A 15,743-nucleotide genomic window follows, 5' to 3' on the forward strand; every position below is an offset into this window, starting at 1 on the left:
TTGATCGAAAAGATTCCATCTTATCCTGTTGTACCACCCCACCTACCACTTTTGTCTCTTTCCCAAAATATATCAAAAATATCTTAAATTTATTTTTATCCAAAAAGGCACCACCATGGGAAGATCGATCCAGCCAAAGTTTAATAGATTTTAGCCAAGTTTGATCGATCTCAGCATAGGTTTGATTGATCGAACACTCTCAAGTGCGAATTAAATCAATTTTCAGCTCATTAAAAGTTGTCTCTTGGTGCAATTATTGGAGGAGCCCTTTTGTACGAGCCTAGACCATTGGGTGTGATATTTGAGCTACCTATATAAGGATTATGAGCCACTTTTACATAAGGAGGCTTTATGTTTTTAGAGACAAAATTTTGATATATTCTTAGAGAGGAAGAAAAGAGAAGAGGAGGCTAGAGATACATTCTTGGGAAGTCTTCCATCTACCTCAAGAAGAAGGGTAATTTCTACCATGGAGATAGCCCTTGAGGGTTAGAGGACACCATCCATGAGTGGTTAGACATCCTCTTGGGGCTAGAGTTAGCCCTAAGCATGCCTTCTTTACCTTGATTTATGTATTTTTGAGGGGATTTGTGTTGTAATACATCTTTTGACATTTTTATATATATAGATCTTGTTTATTTAATGATTTGTGTGGTTTAATTATTCCAATTGATCATTTTATTCTATCCATATGTCTATGTATGCTAGAATAGATGTTCATGTGTTTATCTTTAGCTTTTGTGTTGTTGATGCATGTCTATGTGTGTTGATGCTATAGATCTAGAGATTGTCAAGACATAGTACTTAATAGAATGCTCTTGTGGCTTATTTGATGGTTCATACTTATTTCTTGATGGATTGTGCCTCTCCTTTAGTTTAATTAGTTTAATTTTCATGTCATTAGCTTAGATGTAGTGTAGTTACCTTAGTTGTTAAATGGGAGGACAATCCATACTTGTTGTTTGATGTTCCATATTTATGAATACAAGTAGTATATTTCTCTAATCATGTGATGTGTTTGGATTGTGAGCTTTAAGGAAGGATTAATGGCTTATTTTGATATATTGTGCTATTCATTGTGTTATTTAGACAATATATACTTAATTGGTCATCCATGCTTGTTGAAATAACCATACACACTCACTATTGTTACAACATATGTTTTCCCCCTCATTAATTATGAATTGAGTGTATAGAAAGGTGATGCTTAGTGGTGACCTTTAAGTCCCAAGACCTCTCTTTCTTGTTTTATCTATCCTGTAATTACTTGTTTTATATTGAGCTTGTTTAGTCTTAATTATAGTTTAATCAACCAAACTAACCACATTTTGATCACTCGACCTACTAACCCTAATCTTGTTTCCATAGTAACACGACCCACCAATCCCTTGGGACTATCCCTACTCACCCTAGCTATATTTTTAGTTAGAGGTAGTAGTGGATTTTATAAATTTAAAACTTGACCTAAAAGGCTTTTCTTGTACCGCACATCCACTACATTATTTTGGCGTATACAAGCGGCCTTATCAAAATTTTGGCGCCATTGCCGGGGATTGATTTTAGGCAACGTCGTATTGTGGAAACAATTAGGAATTAGTACTCTTTTGATCGTGTTTTTACTTTATTTTTATTTATGATTACTTATTGTGATTGGTTCTTGTTTGACTAGGTACATTGGGCTAAGGAAGTGAGCAAGGGAGCATTCTAAGCAATGAGCTAAACAAAAGAAAGGAAAAAGCTAAAAATCTAAAAATTTGCAAAGCTAAAGTTTGAAAAATAATTTGAAGTGCTTAAGGACCCTTTGTGAGCTCTTCCTAAACTCAATCTCTAGTTAAATCGTGAGCCCGCGTGGAGGCAATTTACTTTTCTTGCATAATTGTTGAAAGCATGGGAGTATGGGATCATTGTATATGGAGGAAGTTTGTTGATTGATTTGTTACGAAGGTGAAGTGATTGCTTACTATTCGTTGCTTGTTTGTGTTTTGTTTGTGCATGCATGGTCGGAGATCATTAAATCCAACTTTTGTCCCACTTAATTTTCATCTTGAATCCGTTATTCGAAATCCTAAGGGAAGAGGTAGTTCTAGTCATTCCATTTCATCAACGGAAGACTATAATGAGGACCATGTGGAGGACCTTGGTCACATAGACCAACAAGGTATCCTTCACCCCAATGTGCATCATGACAACATCCAAGTTCCATTAGGCATGCCAAGGCCATTCATTCACCCACCACAACAACAAGGCCAAGTCCCATTGGGAATGCCTAGACCAATGTATGCTCCACAACCTCCCATAATCCAAGGCAATCAAGGTGCTCATGCAGCACCACCAATTGTAAATCCCCCTCTTGTTTTCCCTGATCATTATGTGCCGAATGAATATAATGCACCCACATGCATTCAATTGCCACCATTTAGAGCATATCACTATGAGATTAAACCACAAACCATTCAAATGCTTTTTAACTATCATGGACTTCCAAGTGAAGAACCTTACAAGCATTTGGATGAGTTTCTTAAAGTGTGTTCCACCGTGAAATACACGGACATGCCGAAAGAGGTTTTAAGGCTTAAACTTTTTCCATTCACCCTTAAAGACAAGGCAAAATATTGGTTCAACAATCTTAGGCCTTTTTCGATAACTTCTTGGGTAGAAATACAACAAAAGTTCTTGAAGAAGTATTATCCGGTTTCTAAGACCAATGTCATGAGAACCTCAATTCGAGAGTTTTCACAAGGGGATGGGGAAACATTTTATGAAGCATGGGAGAGCCTAAATGATTTACTTAGGAAGTGTCCACACCACGACATACCCAAATGGCAATTATTTCAATGTTTCTTTGAAGGTTTGTCGGATAATTTCAAAGGAATGGTTGATGCTTCCATGGGTGGCTCTTATATTGATAGGCATGAGGATGATGTGTGGCGTCTTTATAAAAACATGGGCGAGAATTCAATGCATAGATCATTATCTTCCAAGAATGGTAGAAATTCAAGTGGAAGGAAGAATGTTGGCTTATATCAAGTCAACAACTCTAATGAAATAGTTGCCAAGATGAAATCCTTATCTCAAAGGTTTGATCAATTTTTGATCAACTAAAACTTGGCAAACCAAGTGTCTTCCTCCCCTAATCATGTTCATCGTTCATCTGATGAATCATGTATGACGTGTTCTAGTGTCTTACATTCTACTTCCAATTGTCCCCATGGACATGTCCAAAATGAGCATCATGAACAAGTCAATGTAGCATTTGTTAATCAAGGGAACAATCCTTATGGCAACCATTACAATTCTAGTTGGAGGAATCACCCGAATTTCTCTTGGAAAAGCTAAGGGGAAGGCTCAAACCCTCCCCAAGGTGGTTTTCAAGGGAAGTATATTCTACCTCCAATGCAAAGCCAAGGATTCCAAGGATTTAGATAGTCATATCAATCACATGGAAACCAATTCTCTAATTCTCATTTTCCAAATCAATCATATTCTCAAGGAAATTCTAGAAGTCCCATTTTTGAGGAAAATTTTTTAACTACTTTGGGTACTCTAGAGGCAAACACTCAATTGCTTCACTCTCATTCTCAATCCATTGCTAAGCTAGAAACCCAAGTAGGGCAAATAGCTAGTACTCTAAATGCTAGAGAGAAAGGGAAACTGCCTTTGAATGCCCCACCAAAGCAACAATGCATTGTGGAGACTTATTCCTCATCGGAAGGTCACACAATTGAGCATGTCAATGCAGTGACAACCTTGAGAAGTGGGAAGATTGTGGACAACCAAGTGGGTATGTCTAACGGCTTATGGCCGCTCCTTACACGCCAAAATTGATGTGGTGAATGTGCGGTTCAAGAAAAGCCTTTTTAGTTAAGTTTAAATTTATAAAAACCACTACCACCACTACTACTAACGTAGCAAGAGTGTGTAGGGATCGTCCCAAGGGATTATGAGGATCGAGCAATGTCGTGGAATCACAATTAGGGCTAGTAGGTCGAGTGATCAAACAATTGGTTGGTTGGTTGATTAAAGAGCAACTAAATTAAACTAAGTAATAACAAAATAGTGCAATTAAGAGTAAGTAAGAGAGAGAGAGAGAGATCTTGGGGTTTAGAGATCACCACCAAGCAATGCATTTCTATATTATTGACAAGTGATTAATGAGGGCAAATGGTGTGTTGTAATATTGGTGTGTGTGAATTTGGTTGATTCAACAAGCAAGGATGACTAGTTAAGTATGTATTGTCTAAACATCATATGAAATGCACAATATATCTAAGCAATGAAGCATATATTGTCTAAACAACATGTGAAAGGCACAATAAATCAAAACAAGTCATCAATCCTTTCATTAAGCTCACAATCCAAATACAACCCAAGGATAGAGACATATGCTAATTACATTCAAAAGCTTGGATCATCAAACAACAAGCATAGATTATCCTCTCATTTAATACTACACTACAACTACACTACATCTACACTACTAGCATGAAAATAAACTAAGAGAGAGGCACAATCCAGTAAGAGATAAGCATGAACCATCAAGAGAATCACAAAAGAATTCTTTTAAGCACAATGTTTTGAAAATCTCTAAATCTATAGCATCAATACACATAGACATGCATCAGTAACACAAAATCTAGAGACAAGCACATGAACATCTATTCTAGCATACATAGACATATGGATAGAATGAAATGACCAATTGGAAGTATTAAACCACATAAATCATTGAATAAACAAGATCTATATATATCAAAGTGTCAAAACATCAATTACAACACTAATCCCTCAATAATATACAAGATTAAGATATAGAAAGCATGCTTGGGGCTAACTCTAGCCCCAAGAGGATGTCTAGCCACTCATGGTGATGATGCTACAACCCTCAAGGGCTAATTCCATGGTTGAAATCTGCTCCTTGTTGATGAAGAGTCTCCAATGGTGTCTCTAGCCTCCTCCTCCTCTAAGCTTCCTCTCCAAGAGATGATATGAAAATAATGTTGGCTTTTTTTTTTTGTAAAAACAATCCTTATCCTTATATAGGTAGGTCAAAATGACACCCAAAATGAGTTGGGGTTATGCACACAATATTCCCTAATGATTGGATAAAGGACAACTTTCAATGAGATGGAATTTTAACTTTTTCGCACTAGAAGAAGTTTGATCGATCGAACCTTGAACTTGGATCGATCGAAAGTAAGTGAGATCGATCGAACTTAGGCTAGATCGATCCAACTGGCTGAGCTTTTTGGAAAAAGACAAATCCGAGATGTTTATGGGGGATATTTATGGGAAAAGGACAAAAGTGGTTAGTGGGTGGTACAGCTGTGGATATGATCAATCATTTGCATAAGGACAAAAGTGTTCGATCGATCGAAGGATGGTGTTGGATCGATTAAACTTTTGGAACTTTATGTTTTTGGGTTAAGGCTTGGATCTATCTTGAAGTGTTAAGATCGATCATTGTTCGATCGATCGAACCTTGAACTTGGATCGATCGAACTTTGCTGCTTGCCACCTTTGGCTTCATTTGCTTCCTTCTTTCTCCACTTTGCTCCTTTCTTTGATTAATCCCAGAATTGCTTCAATTAAGCTCTTATTTGGCTGAGTTAGCTTATTTTCGGGATAAGTGCCTAAAAAAGGAAATAATGCGAAATCAATCTAAAATGGTAAAGTAAGATAGATAAAGGTACTAGAATGCCTAAGCTTAAGGGGTTTAAATACGCACTTTTCAGTGTTTATCACACCCCCAAACTTAAATATTGCTAGTGCCTAGCAATGAACTAAAAAGTAAAGGAATGAAATAAACAACTATATGAGTATGAATCTAGAAAACAATAAATAGATTACGCCACTTTCGTAGGGAACACGATTGCACTTAACATATGCAACAAGCCTTTTAAACCCCTAGGTTACCCATAGTGGATGAGTGAAGTCTCGTGAGGGTTTCGAGAAATGGTACCCACAAACATTAAGCTCATTCTTTCAAAAGAGGCACCAATATTGCAAACAAGCATTGGGAGAAAACTACCTCAAGTATGGAATTTTTTAACCCTTTCTAACCAATCTCCCAAAATTTCAACATCAAGCAAGCAAGTATGGTCCTCCACACATCAAGAAAATGATCATGCAAATCCAAACAACTCTAGAATCCTTTTGAGTGGACCGGCATCAAATGTGTTGCTATCTAAGCCAACTAAAGAATTAATCACATCCTTACCCTCAAACTAGCACACAAATTTAGTACCGATCATCAAGACAAAAAGTGGACCTTTTATTAAAGCTTTATTGTTCTAGGTGCGCTTATTCTTTTCACTCATTTTTTTTATTTTATTTATTTATTTATTTATTTTTATTGAGAATCAAAGATGGAAGTATAGTGCAATGTGTTGATCTATTAAGCTTTCTAGCGATTCATGAGGTCAAGCGTTAGGTCAATGACTCCTAAACCAGATGGCTTTAGGGCATTAGGTATTCAAATACCCCTACGGACTTACAAGCTCAAATCAACTAGGCTACAAATCAAGACAACCTCCATCTAATCATTTCCTACTTCTCACCTTTTTGGGAGAAGTCCTCACTTTTTTATTTGCTTTTGCAACTTTTTTTTTTTTTTTAATACAATTATTAACCTAGAGTTTGGGCCCTCCACCTTTCGGCGCGAGAAGTTCAGTGCTTGATGAGGTTAGAATCCCGGCTACTTAATTTAAAGGGGTTGTTATCCATCTTTATCAAGAATGAAAGCTTTCAATGCACTACTAGCTCAATTGGGATATAACCAATTCAATAGTCAACAAAGCATGTACCCCACAAATGAATGCTAGTGTGCGCCGGTGCTAATGTAGAATACTAGAATGAATCTCAAAACAATCAAAAAATCAAGATGATGTGGACCACAAATGCAAGCAAGATATCAATCTTTCAAAAAATTTACTCCTAAATGGCATTCATAAGGCATACAAGGAGTATTGGACTCTCAAGTCAAGTAATTTTTAAATTTTAAGCAATATAGTCCTCAAAAGATCAAAATCATAGCTAGATATGGACCAATCATAGAAATATCCCTCAAATACACAATTCATGCTAAAAATTTGAATTTTAATTTAAAACTAACACTGTAACCATTCCCCCCAAACTTAAATTGCACAATGTCCTCAATGTGCAAAGAGAATAAAGGAAAGAGTATACCAGTACAACTAAGCAAGAATGATCGGGACTGAAGTATCCGAAGTGGGTGGCATGCCCCCCCCAAACTTGGGATGAACTGTGGTCCTGAAAATTGGCACTTGGATAAACTTATCAGATAACAAAATGAGATAATCAGTGCATAGTGGTCATGCAAGTGTAAATGGGATAAACAGATAACAAAATGAAAGAGGTATAAGGGCGGTCCTGGAAATTGGGTAGCACTCTCTCACTGAAGTCACCGTGATGCACCTGATGGAGTCAAACATACAGATATAAGAATACAATCATATGACATCCATAGCAAACCTAGATATATAAAATAGAGAAAGTGTAGGTACAACAAAAATATCAAAGCCGACAGACCGGCTGTAAAAATAATACAGTGATAGTAATAAAGTATCAAAAGGAGATAGGGATCATAAGATAGAAAGAACTGGGAGCTCAGGAAGATGAGGTAGGACGGGCAGGTCTGGCTCCGCGGATGTCTCTGGATAAATCTCTGAATATGGTCGCGACATCTGTACGGAAGGCAGTAAACTTAGCTCTGTGGGCTGTGAGGTCAGCTCAGATGGTAACAACAGCATCCTCGAGCGTCTGCAGATGTACTCTAAAGCCGGGGGTCATATTTGGAGTCTTAGGTATAGATGAATCAAAAGAAAGCTCCTGAGTCTGCTCCTGCTCATGAATGGGCGACCTGGCTGGAGAGTCCTACTCTGCACCGTCTGTAGGGTGCTCTAAGTTGATGTCTAAATGCTCGGCAGCTGGATCGACTGGTGCATCGTCTGCTACAGGATGTGCTGCTGCTGCCTTTGCCGGTGCCTTTGCCTATACCTGTGCCTCCTCCAGCTCCAACTCTGCTGCAGCCAGTACCACGTGGTCCTGCAACCTGGTAATAAAGGAGCGGTAGGTCTTGTTCTAGTCCTTCCTGAGGAAGTGACAGGAACCTCTCTCGGGGTGTTCCCGAGGATGGATGGGATAGCGCTGGTCAATGAGAATCTGGGTGATGAGGTGGTTGAAAGGAAGAGACTTAGCCCGTCTGGGCATCTCCTTGCTGATGTGCTCGTCATACAGCTTCCTTATCACTCTCCAGATGAGCGCGGGAATGGACACCCAGTGCCCGGTGTAGAAAGAGTAAAGGGCCGTCAGATAATTGCCCCTCCTCTGAATCTTGTGCCCCGCCATGTAGATATTTCGGTAAAGGATCGAATCAATAAACCATAGGTTGTCTGAAAGGTATGTCCGGGTGGCGAAAGTCTCACCACTGGCATGGTGACCTGTGAGGGAATCTGCCATGTCGGCATATGAAGGCCTGAATAGCCTCGGATATGTGTCCTGAAGCTTTGGAGGACATCTGTGTGGACAGCGGCAAGAGCGGGCTAAAGTGTCCATTGTAATGGTGATTGGATGGCCATCGATAGAAGTGACCATCTCGGCTGTGGTACGCGGCGATGGTTGGAGGTTCTGGTAGAACAACTGAACCAGCCGTGGGTAGACTGGCTCTGTAACGGGGGCAAGAATAGCGGCTAGGCCCCTCTGAATAATATCCTGGTAGGCGGATTAAGTCAGCACCGATCGAGAGAAGAAGGCCGTGTCAAACTCTGACTCATGGTCGAGTGTCATGTGTGCATATCGAGGTGTGGGCCTATCACGCCGTAGATGAGATGGCTGAGCAGGCTGAGCTGGCTGAGGTGGTATATGTGAATGCTCAGCTCCAGTCTGCGGTGGAGATGGTGATGGAGTGAAAGTAGGATGAGCTATAGAAGTGGATGGTGTGTGGTCATCCTCAGGCTCATGAGATGGTAACTGAGGCGGGGTAGCCTGTGCTGGCTCCCGCTGTGCATAAGAGGGCTCTGCGGGCTCCTCTGTCTATGGCCTAGTATGGCGGGTGGGCCCGCGTTACCTGTTGGCAACGGTTTTCTTTTTTACCATGGCCTACAAAAAGAAAAAGAAAAATTTGCAATGGGAGTTAGTGCCAGAATAAGAAATTTAAAAGCACGAAATAGAATCATGTATGTCAAGTAAAATAGAAAAAACAAATATGACATGAATCTATGTAAGTGGTAGAATATGAAACATGCTAAACAATGTAAGTATAAAATGCATCCAATGTGGAATATCACAGGCATTGGGTATAGATATGATAGCATGAACATAGGATATGATGAATGAAGTGTGTGTGTGAGATCTGTGAAATTTGATCGATCATAAAAGAAGTGAGATCGATCATAAAAGTTGGATCAATCAAAAGTAAGTGAGATGGATCTCACTACTTTGATCGATCGAAGACATGAGTTCGATCGATCTCTCAAGATCGATCAGAGATACTAGTTCGATCGATCGAACTGTGCGATGATGAAAACCCAAAGGTTACAGATCTGTGACCTTGGAAGCATGGGGCCCACATGAATGTGTTCGTGGGCCCATCAACACAATAATTCAACAATTTCTAACACCCAATCATGGCCCATCCTTCCAAATCGAATCAAAATACAAAAATATATATGCATATATACAAATATATACAAATATATACAAATATTCTTCAAGCTTCAACCATGGAGGATTTGATCATGAAAGTGACATGGATTCTGCATATAAAGCATAGATACATGAGATTGAAGCTTGCAGTCAACTATGGTGCTTCGGATCTTACCTCAACCGAATGAGAGAAGTGGATGCGAAGAGAGGGTGAGATCCGAAATGCAAGAGAGAGAAAGAGAGTCAAAGCTCACTGTGTTTCGCCAGAAAACACGCCGGAGATGATGAAGATGGTTGAGGCTCACAGCGGCGCAGAGAGGGAGTGAGGGATAGGGTTTGAGAGGGTTGGATCGATCTAAGGTATCGATCTAAAAACTCTCGGTTTTATTTTTAAAAACATTCCCGACAGAGTTCGATCGATCGATCGAACTCAAATGTGATCGATCAAACTTTGATGAACTCTCTTCAAAGTTTTTTTTTTTAATTTTTTTTATTTTAAATAAACCCTTAATAATTAAAAATTAGTTAAGATATTTTGGGATTTTTGGAAATGTAATAAAATAAATGAAAATAAAATAAAATATAGTGAAATAAAATAAAATAATAAAAAAATGCAAATATTTTTGGATTTTTGAATATTTGAAAAGTCAAAATAAAGTTAAAATAGTGAAATGAAGATTGAGATCGATCGAAACAAGAGTTCGATCGATCAGACAGAGAGCAAAAATATGTAGGTTTTTGGTTCAAAAATTTGGCTAAGTGTTGGAACATGAGATCGATCGAACTGGGAAGTTGGATCGATCGAAGAACTTTCAGATCGATCTTGGAATGTTTCGAACGATCTGACAGAGAGTTGAAATATGCAGGTTGATGCAGGCTCAAAATTTTTCTAAGTGTTGAGTCATGAGATCGATCGAACTTGGAAGTTGGATCGATCGAAGGTCAAATTTTTTGGATGCAGGTTTCTGCAGGTCAAATTTTTTTCTAAGTGTTGGATGCAGAGAAGAGTTCGATCGATCGAACTCAAGTTTGAGATCGATTGAACTTTGCAGAATGCTCAATAATGACATGAAAGCTTATACAATCCTCACCAAAGTTCCTTGAAATGCATATGAACCAAAAACAAGTATCTAGACTTCGCAAGAAATGAAATAAAAGATAGAAATGGGGAAGGAATAGGGTTTTGACACCCTACGAATGCTTTTGCTAGTCTTTAATGTCTCTAGCAAGACATTGGGCTCTTTTAGCCCGGATCAAAGATCTTATAATGCATCCCCTCCTTATTGGGGTGATAGATGCTTTGAACTCCATCTAACAAATGGTTCTTTGAAGAACTTGTTGGATTAAGCTCAAAAGAAGTCTTTGGTCCCTTGTCTATGCAATGACAACCTTTGGGGTTCCATGCCCTTTCAAAGCAAGAATTTGAAATAAGAATTTTAGAATGCAAGGCTGAAGATGATCTTTTGGAAGTTTTGGTTTTACACAAAAGCTCATTTCCTTGGCATTGAAGATCATGACATTCATCTACAACATGAACTTCTCCTTCATATTTGTCAAATGAATTGGGTGTGGGATTAAAGATATTCAACTTCACCTTCATGTGGCCAAATGAAATCTTCATTATCCCCGTCCTACAATTGATGTTGGCATTAGCAGTTGCTAAGAAAGGACGGCTAAAGATAACGGGAATTTGGCTCTTAGGATTGGGAACCGGTTTAGTGTCTATGACAATGAAATTAATCGGGAAGAAGAATTTGTCAATCCTTATCAAAACATCCTCAATTATACCCTTAGGCTTTTTAATGGATCGGTCGGCAAGTTGCAAAACTACTGACGTTGGTTTCAATTCACCTAAGCCTAATTTGACATAAACCGAGTATGGAAGAAGGTTAACACTTGCTCCTGAGTCAAGAAGCGCCCGATTAATGATATGATCACCAATAATGCATGATGTAGTGGGTGAACCGGGGTCCTTAAATTTTGGAAGAGTGTTATGTTGCAAAATTGAGCTTACTTGCTCGGTTAAAACCACTTTTCTTTGTGTTTGGCTCTTGTTCTTCCGCTTTTGGGTGCACAAGTCTTTCAAGAATTTGGCATAAGCCGGAATTTGCTTGATTGCATCCAATAGTGGAAGATTAACTTTCACTTGCCTAAACATTTCCATGATTTCATTAGTTTTTGCTTTTTGCTTATTTTTTGAAACGGATCCTTTTAAGGCATCCGAAAATGGAACCTTTGGTTCAAACACTTTTTCAAAATTTTCTTTTGAACTCTCTTCAACACAAGAAGTTTTCAAATCATTTTTCAATAAAACCTTTTCAACATCATTTTTCAAAACTTCTTTTTCAAACACATCTTTTAAAACTTTCTCATTTACAAGATCATGTATATGCAATGAAGGAGGAATGGGATGTGAAACGAGATGGGTGACAACTTGAGGTTGCACCGGTTTACTCTCTTCATTAGACATTCCAACTTGATTGTCCACAATCCTACCACTCTGCAAGGTAGTCACCGCATTAACATGTTCAATGGTATGGCCTTCTGATGAGGAATGGGTTTCCACAACACATTGTTGCTTAGGTGGGGTATTTATAGGCATCTTTCCCTTCTCTCTTGCATTGAGAGTGCTTGCTATTTGCTCTACTTGGGTTTCTAGCTTCGCAATAGATTGAGAGTGAGAATGAAGCAATTGAGTATTAGCCTCTAATGTGCCCAAATCATTCAAAACTTTCTCTTCAAAGGCGGGACTTCTAGTATTTCCTTAGGAATAGGATTGGTTGGGAAAATGAGAATTAGCAAATTGATTCCCTTATGATTGATAGGGTCTATAACCTTGGGATCCTTGGTTTTAAAGTGGAGGTGGAATGTACTTCCCTTGAAAACCGCCTTGGGAAGGGTTTGAGCCTTCTTCTTCGTTTTTCTAAGAGAAATTCGGATGATTCCTCCAACTTGGATTATAATGAGTACCATAAGGATTGTTCCCTTGGTTCACAAAAGCCGCATTGACTTGTCCATTAGGTTCACTTTACACTTGTCCGTGAGGACAATGAGAAGTAGAATGAAGAACACTAGAACAAATCATACATGTTTCATTTGATGCACGATGAGAATGGTTAGGGAAGGAAGATACTTGGTTCGCCGAGTTTTGGTGAATAAAAAATTGATCAAACTTTTGAGACAAAGACTTCATTTCGGCGGCTGTTTCATTTGAATGTTCGACTTGATGTAAGCCAACACTCTTCCTACCTTGTGAATTTCTACCATTCTTGGATGATAGTATTCTATGCAAAGAATTTTCACTCATGCTTTCATAGAGACACCACACGTCATCCTCATGCTTATTAATGTATGAGCCACTCATAGAAGCATCAACCATACCCTTATAGTTGTTCGATAAGCTCTCAAAGAAGTATTGAACTAATTGCCATTTGGGCATGTCATGATGTGGATACTTCCTAAGTAATTCATTGAAGCGTTCCCATGCCTCATGAAACGTTTCTCCATCCCCATGTGAAAAGTCTCAAATTGAGGTCTTCATGGTATTGGTCTTAGAAACCGGATAATACTTTTTCAAGAACTCTTGTTGCATTTCTGCCCAAGAAGTAATTGAAAAAGGCCTAAGATTGTTAAACCAATACTTTGCCTTGTCTTTTAAGGTGAATGGAAAAAGTTTGAGTCTTAAAACCTCTTCCGGCATGTCTGTATATTTTATGGTGGAACATATTTCAAGAAACTCATCCGAATGCTTGTAAGGTTCTTCACTTGGAAATCCATGATAGTTAGGAAGCATTTGAATGGTTTGTGACTTAATTTCATAATGATGTGCTTTAAATGGAGGCAATTAGATGCATGTAGGTGCATTATACTCATTAGGCACATTGTAACGACCCGGTCATTTGCCTTCCTTTCCTTTTTCCTGAAATTTTACGAATGAATTTTTTTCGTTTAATTTTCTTTTCTGAGCTCTGTTTCGTGTCGCCTAGTGTCATCTCGAGTGCTCAGAATTGGTTCCTGAGACTTTTTTCCGTGGATTGACAACTTCCTTTGAGGACTGAGTCATTTTTACATTTTTCGTTTTTCGACACTATGCGCTATTTCGTCCTTTTCCCTATTCTGTCTTATCTCCGTTTGTCAGTTTTTGGCACAATCTCACTTCTCATGCTCGGAGTTGGTTTTTGACTTCACGTGCCTTCATCTTGAGTGGTTTCCACGAAATACGTATCTTTACTTTTGCAAGAAAGTACTCTGGTTGCTTCCGGTGTCCATAGGGGCATGGATGCAAAGTTCTTTGAAATTATTTTCTTTTCTTGGGGTGTTTTTTGTAAATATCTTTTGAAGATATTTTATTTCAGGGGTTTTTAAGAAAATATTTTTGGAAGATATTTTCATTCTGGGCCATAAGTGCAGTTTTCACTTTTTAGAGGGGCCATTGTGCAATTAATGAAAGTTATTGCAAAATGTCTTATTTTGAGCCTGGATCCTCGTACGGGATTCATTTTCACATTTCGTCGAGTTGTGTACTCTTGGAATTTCCTCCTGGTCGATGTTTTCCTGTTTCAGGGTTTCTGGCCCTAGTTTTCACCAAACTTGTTTTGGGCATAACTTTCTGCTCGGGACTCAATTTTTGATGCCATTTCTTTCATTGTCCATATTTTATCATTTTGAATCTTTTTCGTTCACAAAGTTTTGCCATTTGAGCGCGTCTGCTCAAATTTTACTTTTTTGGACCCGGCGGGGCCTGTTCGGGGCACTTTTTTGAGATTTCTATAAAAGGGGGGTGAGATATTTCAATTTTCATCTTCACCCCTCTTCATGCACGACCTGGAGCTCCCATGGCAGCCCAAGGGGTGCTGCCATCTTCTCTCTCCTCTTTTGGTTCACTTTTCTTTGATGGAAAGTTTTCGGCCTTAACGTTTGTTGTTCCCCTCGCCATGCTCTACCTTTCCCCCTTATTAGAATTTAGTTTTGACCATTTTTTGAGTTTGGTTTTGAGGTCAAGTTATAATTTTGATGGGGCTTTGATGGGGGTTATGTTCACGGTGTTGTCCTCGACAAAACCTCTCGGTATCGTCGAATTCGGAGCACTTTTATTTTGGTGGGCCTTTGGGATTTTCATCTCAAATTGAGGTAGGGGATGTTTTAGGTTTAAATTCTTGTTATATAGCATGCTTTTGATGCTTATACTACTTATTTGTATGATTAAATATAAAATCTAGAGATTTTATTATTTATTTTTCTTGTACGGGATCTAATTTTCCCGGTTCCTCGTGACTTGGTTTAAACATGTAGCATGATTTTATATTGCCCCTTGATATGCTCATTGTCGTGTATTAAAATTGGAACGTTTGAATAAGTATTAAAGATTCTATTTAATATTTATCTTAGGTGAAAGATTAATTCGCATGGCCTTAACTAGCTTAAAATCAATATGTGTTAGCATACTAAATTAGGCCTTAACATGCTCTCCAACATAGTTGAATTTGAAAGTGATTGGAGGTGTTTTGAAAATTAGTAATTATTAATTAATTTGCCCCGAGTGCACTATTCACTCCATTCGAATTCCGACTTGATATTCTTGATCTACATGCCATATAGCTTCACATATATTTGATTTAGAATATTCGGTGAGGTTTTGAAACCTTTCATTTAATTAAATTCCATGTTTAAGATTTAATCTTCATGGTGATATACAACTTGGGATTGTATTGTGGCATGCTAGAAAATTAAGCTTGGGTATAGTTATTCACATATATTAAATTGGGATTAATTGCATGAGAATTGCAACTTTTAATTTATATTTAACTTTAGTGAAAGGTTAAGTCACATGGTCTTAAATTGAATGAAATAAATTTGTAATGTGATATTTCCCTAGTCCTTGGCATGTTCTCTAAGATATGTTAAATTGAGAGCATTTGGTTAAGTTTGAAAATCTAGGGATTTTAATTAAAAGAATTAATTAAAATCTATTTAATGGTCCCCTTAGCTTAATTAAGTTTTTAACTTGATAATTGTATTGATCATGACTTGTTACTAGCATATATTAATTTGGGACTATTAGAAGTTGTTTTAGAACCTTG

General features: G+C 38.1%; 2 pseudogenes; one reads left to right on the forward strand and one right to left on the reverse strand.

Moving 5' to 3' along the window:
• Positions 1–2,714: 2,714 nt before the first annotated feature.
• Positions 2,715–2,813, reverse strand: LOC132305882 (small nucleolar RNA R71; annotated as a pseudogene).
• A 10,287-nt stretch (positions 2,814–13,100) lies between these two features.
• LOC132305856 (small nucleolar RNA R71) lies at positions 13,101–13,199 on the forward strand (annotated as a pseudogene).
• Positions 13,200–15,743: the final 2,544 nt, after the last annotated feature.

The sequence above is a fragment of the Cornus florida genome, unplaced genomic scaffold (genome assembly GCF_030987335.1).
Source record: "Cornus florida cultivar Cherokee Brave unplaced genomic scaffold, ASM3098733v1 CherokeeBrave_3.0.0_Hap2_Chr04, whole genome shotgun sequence".
In the NCBI taxonomy this organism is placed as follows: Eukaryota; Viridiplantae; Streptophyta; class Magnoliopsida; order Cornales; family Cornaceae; genus Cornus; species Cornus florida.